This window comes from Vicugna pacos, chromosome 16 (assembly GCF_048564905.1).
Source record: "Vicugna pacos chromosome 16, VicPac4, whole genome shotgun sequence".
NCBI lineage: Eukaryota > Metazoa > Chordata > Mammalia > Artiodactyla > Camelidae > Vicugna > Vicugna pacos.
The window spans coordinates 36,270,762-36,279,464 of record NC_133002.1 but is presented as its reverse complement, the minus strand read 5'-3'; positions in this window follow the sequence as shown (position 1 = coordinate 36,279,464).

Here is an 8,703-nt window from a genome sequence, read left to right as displayed (position 1 = left end):
GCACGCAGGTTACTTTCTAGTTACAATTTATAATAAAGAGATTAGGCTGTCCCTACCCTGAACCAGTGTCCAATAGTGCTGTCACATCAGTATCACCAGATATTGTGTTTTATGATGAGATGCAATATGAAATATACATCATTTATCATAAATTTACTCAAAGTCATTTACCTGGAAACCATTAAGCCTTTAGATCTAACTTTCAGTTTATAAGAAATTCAAAAGATAGAGGAACAAATAAAACAATACCACGAGGGAGCAACCAGACAAACACAGAACGTAGGACATCTGGATTAATGCCTTTCATAAGTTAGTGTCATGAAAAAGGCGATTGTGACCAGATGCAATGTATGGCCATAGGTTGAATATGATATGAACAAATCAGTTATAAAGGACATCCTGGGGATAATTGGGAAAATTTGATTATGGTTTAGGTATTATTGAGATGAAAAATTTCCAATTTGGAAAGACAGAGATGATTAATTGATAAAATGAGATTATAAAATGGTATGTACAGTGTGACCTCATGTTGCCTAAAACAAACAAACAAACAAAAACCCCGGTACATTGAACCCATATACTGTTGGTGGAAATGTAAATTGGTGTAGCCACTGTGGAAAACAGTATGGAGATTCCTCAAAAAATTAAGGCTAGAGCTACCATATGATCCAGCTATCCCATTTTTGGGTATGAATCCAGAGACTATGAAAGCACTAATTTGAAAGGATAGATGCACCCCTATGTTTATTGCAGCATTATTTACAATAGCCAAGATGTGGAAGCAACCTAGGTGCTCATCAATAGATGAATGAATAAAGAAGATGTGTTACATATATATAATGGAATACTACTAGGCACAAAAAAGATGAAATCTTGCCATTTGTGACAACACAGATAGACCTTGAGGGTATTATGCTAAGTGAAATAAGTCAGATGGAGAAAGACAGATACTGCATAATTGCACTCATATGTGGAATATAAAAAACAAACAAGCAAAATAAACGAACAAATCAAACCAAACAGAGAACAAAGTAGTGGTTACCAGAGGGGATGGGTGGGGGGAGGGAGGGTGAAATGGGTAAAGGGAGTTAACTGTATGGTGACGGATGGAAACTAAATTTTTGGTGGTGAGCATGCTGTAGTATAAACAGAAGTAGAAATACAATGTTGTACACATGAAACTTATGTAATGTTATAAACCAATGTTATCTCAATAAAAAATAAATTTAAATAAACCCCATACATTAAAAAAATGCTTCTAAAAGATCCAGTTGTTATTTGAAGTACTAAGTTATGAACATTAGTGCTCTCAACGTGGTGAGAACACGATGTTTTCATTTTATTATTTTTGCTTACTTACATTTAAAAATTTTCTAGCTCCTGTTATTTCTTCTAAAATAATAGCAGGTTATTTAAAAAGATAATACAAAATACTGAAAATGAGAAAAATAAGAGAATGGGAGGAGAGGACTAAATATCATCCTTTGGAGAACTTTTGCTGTAAAGGAAAACACAGAAATGAGGCTGTAGCTAGAGGAGAAAGTGGGGCCAAATGAATTTGTTTTTAAAATAGAAAAAATAGCAACATGAATTTATGCTAATTGGAATAAACCAACAAAGATGGAAAAAATGACGATAAAGGAAAGAAAAGGGAGGACCTCTGAAGCAATGCTCTTAAGTAGCCAAGAGGAGCTGGCTTTAGATAACCAAATATTAATATTAGGCACAATTTCCTTCAAAGCAAAAGCACTACTGCAGAAAAGAGGATCATATACACATTAATAAAGGGTTCAATTCATGAAGAGAATGTAATAATTCTAAAATGTATGCATCTAGAAACTGCATAAAAAGTGAGCACTGACAGAATTACAAGGAGAAATCCAGAAATTCACCATCATAGTGGGAGATTTAATACATCTCTGTCAGTAACTGACAGATCTACAGACCAATAATGAACTAGGATATAGAAGATTTGAATGACACGATTAGCTCCTTTCATTTAGTGAATGTATACAGAACTCTGTACTCAGCATTAGACAGTACACTTTCTTTCCAAGCACACACGGAACACTTATTGACCACTTACTAAGTAACAAAACAAGCTTCAATAAATAAATATCAAAGAATCAATATCACACAGACCACATTCTCTGACCACAATGTAATTAAATAAGATACTTTAAAAATCATGTATTTAGACATTAAAAAAAAACCTTTCAAATGTGACTGTTGGAGTCCATACCAAGAATTGCGGGGCAGCATCTAGAGAAGGGATGTGAAGACTCATCTGCCTGGTAGCCAGGTGGATACCTCAAAAGGTCTCCTCTGCATTCTAGTCCCTCCTCCTCAATACTTTTCTCCCAATATAGCCTAAGATGAGCCCTCTAAGCATGATCCAACCACTTCAAGGACAACCACTACTTACCTTCTTTCCAAAGTTAAAATCATCCATGTTCAGCTTGTAGCCAGAGGCAGCATCATGAGACAGCTATTCCCCAATAATATAATCTCCCAATGATGGCTGTCTAATTTGATCTTACCTTCGTATGGCTCTACATCATCTTGTTATTTATGGATTAAACAATAGATAGAGCTCGACTTTGCACTCTCTTGGGCTTCCTTCCTTGCAGCAAAGGTCTCAGATGGTGCAAGGATCAAGACAGGAAACATGGGCACTTGGTTCATCTGTGCAGGTGCAGCGCCCAGATCTTTTTGAGCACTAGGTTGATTGCATTCCATTCTGTCCACAACTTAGACCTGCAGTCCAAGGATCTCAGTCATTATCTTTGCACAAAGTTCTTCCAAATTCCAGCCCATTTCCTCTCTTTCTTTTAAGATTAAAAAAATATATATCTATATATATATATCTCAAATGGTGCAATCTGTTTTAAAAATCAGTTTGCATCTCCCAGCATCTTGCTGACCAAGACATGTTCATCTAATTTTATTGAATTTTTCCTCATACAAAATATTCCTAAACATCCATGCTCACATTATCATCAATTATATGGTATCTTTCTCTATGTATTACTGATCACACAAAAAATCGCAATTTTAGTCTGATTAGTAGTGCCCACCAGTAGTCATTATTCATATACAATACGGGGGCAGGAGGAGGAAACCACATTAGCTACTCTTAAGGAAAAGGTTTAGTGGGAAGCTTCTATGAAAGCACCACACTTGGCCACTGGTCCAGGAGCTGGGCTGTATCTTGCTGGACAAGTCTATATAGGTAAATGATGGAACCAGCAAATCTCATGGGCATCATTTTATTAACTCACTTCCTGAGCAGTGGCGTGAGTTCCTTGGTTCCTATGATCTACCTGCTTGAAGGACTTCCCTTACATAACCAATATCCTTCAGGACTGCTTCAAAGAAGACCAGTGGGTAGGGTCTCCTATATGGATGGTGAATAATGGGGGTGGAGGTGCCTGATGGAAACCTTTCTTCTCTTATCTGCCTTGGAAGGTGAACCCTGCAACCTTGCATTCCATATCCATCAGGGAGGTCTTTTAAAATGGGAGGCAATTTCACATTTGTCCAGCAGAGGGGGCTCAATGGAAGATGGTTTGGAGAGATCTGAGGTTTGGCTGTTTTTTCAACCAAGCTGTTTTCTCTTAGAAAACCCTACATTCTATCCCAGGAAACCATGCTGGTTCTGCTTTCAGAATCCATCCAGAATCTGACGACTTCACATCTCCAGTGCTACCGCTCCACCTGAGGCTCCCTTCATTCTCTCATCCGGGTTACTGCAGAGACTTGCCCTGCTTTTACTTGCTATCCTATCATCTATCCTCATCTAACGCTGCCAGAGAGATCCTTTTAAGATATAACTACACTATGTCACTCCTCTGCTCAAAATCCTGCAACGATGTCCCATTTCTCTCAGAGTAAAAGCCAAAGTCCTCCACCCCACTGCCTGTCTGACCTGTCCTACAACTCCCCCCATCCACCCCGCCCCGTTCCCTGCTCCAGCCCCATGAGCCTTTTGGCTGTTGCTTGAACACTCAGGCATGTTCTTGCTTCTCCCATTTCTTTCATATCTTTGCTCAAATCTTGCCTTTTCAATGAGGGCTGCCCTGACTTCTCTAATTAAAATTGCAACCACCACTTCCCTACTCTCTCCAAATTTCTTACCGTGCTCTATTATTTCCTCCACAGGACTCAGCACCTTCTAACATACTGTTCTGTACTGACTATTACAAACAAATTCAATTGTTTATAGTAGTAAATACTAGTAGTTATCATCTTTCTCTCTCCTACATGAGCTCCTTGAGGGCAGGGATCTTGGCCTGTTCTGTTCACTGTGCTTAGAACAGTACCTGGCCCAGACTAGGTGCTCAATAATGATCTGTTGAATGAATGAATCAATACCTTCATTCCAACAGCTAAAATCTTACAGTTTTCTAATCAGTCATCTAACTTCATTCTTGGGTGTGGGGGAGCTATAGAGAATCAGAGAATCTGACACAGCAAATCAGCAGGATTCAAGGTTAATACTTGATCTTGACTGCAACAGCCTCAGGTCGCCCTGGGTTTTACCATCTTTTGTCAACAGGGCCACAGCTAGATAACAGCTTGTCTCTGGCTGCACCTGACCAAAGTCCACAAGCAATGGCCAACACCCTCTGTTTTGCTTATAAGGTCATCAGAAGCCTTGGTCTCAGTGGACACACAGGCTGAGCACCAAAAGATACCAGGGAAGAGTTTAACCAACTACTTCACCACCACATAGCAAGGACCATCAGCTTCCCTTTCTTGGGCCACATTTTCCTCCTCCCATCCCTCTGCTCTACTCAGCCAAGTCCACACTGTTTTTCAAGGGTTGCTATGTGAATCCTACTCTGAATGCTCCTTTCTACATCACCTAGGACTCTTGGGTTTTAAGTAACAGAATCCAAATCAAGTTAGTTTATTTTTAAAAATGAGAGGATTTATTATAAAGATACAGGGATACTTCACAGGGAGCAAAAGCTGGGGCTTAACTTTCATAAAACCCCAAACCTTGCTCTTTATACAATATGTAGACCGGATGTAATGGGATTACTTCTTTTCTGCCCTTAAGGGTGTTACTTGCTAAAGCACCTCTGTTTGATTGCCTTACCAATAACCATACCTTCCTCTCCCTTCTTAATTGTCCACTGGTTTGGGCTGGTGTTACATGTCAGCAGAAAGGGACTCCACCCCAACTCCAGTGGCAGAACCTGAAGTGAGTCATGGCAACTCCACTTCCCTTGTCGTTGACTGGCTTAGCCATGGTCAAGTGTCTTAGGTTGGGTTCACTAGAGCACAGCCTAAGACAGGGATGCTTGTGCAAGTGACTGATGGATGGACTGACCTCAAGAGAAGGGAACTGAAGGAAGCAGGGAAAGGGGAAGCAGGATGTGGTCTCATTTGGAGATCAGCTTTGATCTGAGCCCATGAGGAGCTCTGGAGCATGAATTGCACCACACAGTTGCTCCTATCTTGGAACAAGAGGCTAACTTTTTGTACCCCCACTGTCCCTGGCTGCTAGCTCCCCTAAGGAGGAACTGTGGTGGGGATGGGGGAACCTCCATAGCAAGGTGGCTCTGGTTCAGCTGAAGGCAATTTTTTGGAGCTGGGGAGAAGTTGTGGGTCATTAGCAGTCAACCCTCAGAGAAATCCCCAGCCCAGCAGAGGGGATTTGAGCAGGGCACCAGAGGCATGTATTATAGAATGAGACCAGGGTGACCAACTGTTCCAGTTTGCATGAGACCGTCTTGATTTTATTTATTTATTTTTCCTTTCCTTCTTTTTTTGGAATGTAGTTTCTGATGTACAACATAGTAATTTGCATACATTATGAAATTATTGCTATAAGTCTAGTACCCATCTGTTGCCATACAAAGGTACTACAATATTATTGACTATATTCCTCATGCTGCTTATTACATCCCTGTGGCTTATTTATTTTATAACTGGGGGTTTGTATTTCTTAATCCCTTCACCTATTTCACTTCAACCTCCCACCCTCTCCCCTCTGGCAAATTTGTTCTTTGTATCTATGAGTCTGTTTCCTTTTGCTTTGTTTGTTTTCTTTTGTTTTTTAGATTCCACATATAAGTGAGATCATACATTATTTATCTTTGATTTCACTTAGCATAATACCCTCTAGATCCATTCATGTTGTCACTAGCGGCAAGATTTCTTTTTTTTTTTTAATGGCTGAGTAATAGTCGATTGTATATATATATATACACACCACACCTTCTTTATTCATTCATTTTATCAATGGACACTTGGGTTGCCTTCGTATCTTGACTACTGTACATAATGCTGCAAGGAACATAGGGGTGCATATATCTTTTCAAATTAGAGTTTTTGTTTTCTTTGGGTAAATATCCAGAAGTGAAATTGCTAGATCATGTGGCAGTTCTAGTTTTAATTTTTTGAGGAACCACCATTTTGTTTTCCATAGTAGTTGTACCAACTTACAATCCCACTAACAGTACACGAGGGTTTCCTTTTCCCCACATCCTCGCCAACATTTGTTATTTGGTATATTTTGATAACAGCCATTCAGACAGCTATGAGATGGTATCTCATTATGGTTTTGATTTGCATTTCCCTGATGATTAATGATGCTGAACAGCTTTCCATGTGTCTGTTGGCTATCTGTATGTCTTCTTTGGAAAAATGTCTATTCAGGTTTTCCGCCCATTTTTCAATCAGATTTTTTTTTTTTGATGTTGAGGTGACTGTTTTGGTTTTAACATGAAAGTCCCACATCCCAGAAAACCCTCAGTCCCAGGCAAGGCAGGATGGTTGGGTCCTCTACACTGAACTTGGCCAGGCTTGGCCAACAATATATGAGGGGAAGTCAGCCAGGGGATTTCTAAGAAACATACAAGAAAGATAAAAGATCCTTTTTCTCACTCTGGACATTGTTGTCTGAATTTATGCCTGAAACTGCTGTACTTGCCTGGTGGCTGTGACAGAACAGAGTCTTCAGGCAAAACTGACACCATAAGGGGGTGACAAACAGTTCCTCCACCTAGAAATCCGGAGTGGAGGGTGGACTGATGCCTTCCTGGCTATCTCAGCAGAGACGCCCTTCACAAAACACACAGGCAACAGTGACTAGTACAAAAGAGCAGTAGAGTATAGAAAGGCAGGCAACAGTCTTATCTTATGGGTTTCTATGTACCGGACAAGGGAAAGGTCTTCCCCTCCCAGGTTGTAGAAAGGAAGGTGTTTAATGTGGATGTTAAACACTCAGCTTTCTCTGTCCACTCAATTCTCTCCCCCTTTTCCTCTTATAGGACACTCAATATGGTGTGTCCCAGCCCCTGGAGAAACTTCACCCCTCGCCAAAAGAAAAACAGATTCCATTGCTTTCAGTCTCGTGGCAGTGCCCCTCCCGTATTTCCAGGCAGCTCAGAATTAGGTCAGATTAATTACCAGTACTATTCCTCTCTGTGCAGTCTCTGCTGAAATCAGAGGGCTAGAACGTGGTTTGGCAAAGCAAGTGAGAACAGAAGTGGGTTCCCCAATTCCCCTCACACTCCAGCAGCCTTGACTGCTAGTATGGAGTCTCCTCTTTTTAATTTGTCATTTATCTTTTTTAAAGTGAAAAACGTATTTTCTCAAGTCAAAGTAATATGTGTACATAATTTAAAATCAAATATTACTAAAAACTGATAATGGAAAATATCAATTCTCTACCTGACCCCTCCCTACTTCCCAGTCCCACCCCTCAGTGGCAAATACTTCCATCGAACATTTCTAGCTCTTTCCTCTGATATTCCCACCATACTTCAAAGCAATATGCTTATATTGCTAGCTTCTAATTTTTCAGCATGAGACATTAGGCATGGCCCCTGGTGTGGGTAGGATCTGCAGAATTGTCAGTGAGTTGGGTGGTGAGGTTGATCTCTGCCTGATAGAAGAGGCTCCCCACCTGCACCTTCCTGGAGCAACCTCTAGAGGGCAGTCTCACACCACACGCGGCTGCTCTAGCTTCTGCCCAGTTGCTTGTATTCTACTTTAGGCAGCTTAGATAGATGGTAGATGGATGATGACCGGTAGGTATAGACAGATGATAGGTAGATAGGTGGGTGGACAGATAGGGTGGGCGTGGTCCAGATGGCTCTGGAGTTGACAAGCACTGGGACCTGGGATTCTAACCAGGCAGATTTAGGTACCTGGGGCACTGCCGGCCCATCCTTTAGGCATAGAATTAGGGCCTAGGGACTATGGTTGTAAAATGGAAAAAAAGGTATTGGTTTCAGAATGAACAAAGGAAATTGCAAAATGGAAATTCATAAATATTTAAACAAATGGCTATAAGACAAAACGTTAACCAGTTACTGCAACTCCACTTGCACATAAATTATATTTCATGTGGGCTGTGAATGCATCTTACTATTTTTGTCATGATGTGGGCACTCGACACTATAGTGTGAAGGACCCTTGGCATCCTTGAAAAGGCCCTGGGAAGGAATAAGCTGGATGGAGTCTTAAAGTGGAAGCCCAGACTCCCCATCAGAGGGCTCAGGGTGCTGCTCATGGTTCAGCTGCCACGGAGTCTGAGGCTGCAGGTCAGCACCGCCTACCCCCAGGCCCCCTTTCTTCCTGCCAGGGGCCCTGCAGGCACGCCCACCACAGTATGGCAGTAACAAAGGCTGACCTCAAGCATCATCTTTCTTGACTTAAAGTCAGGTGGGAGAGGGGTGGTCTTGC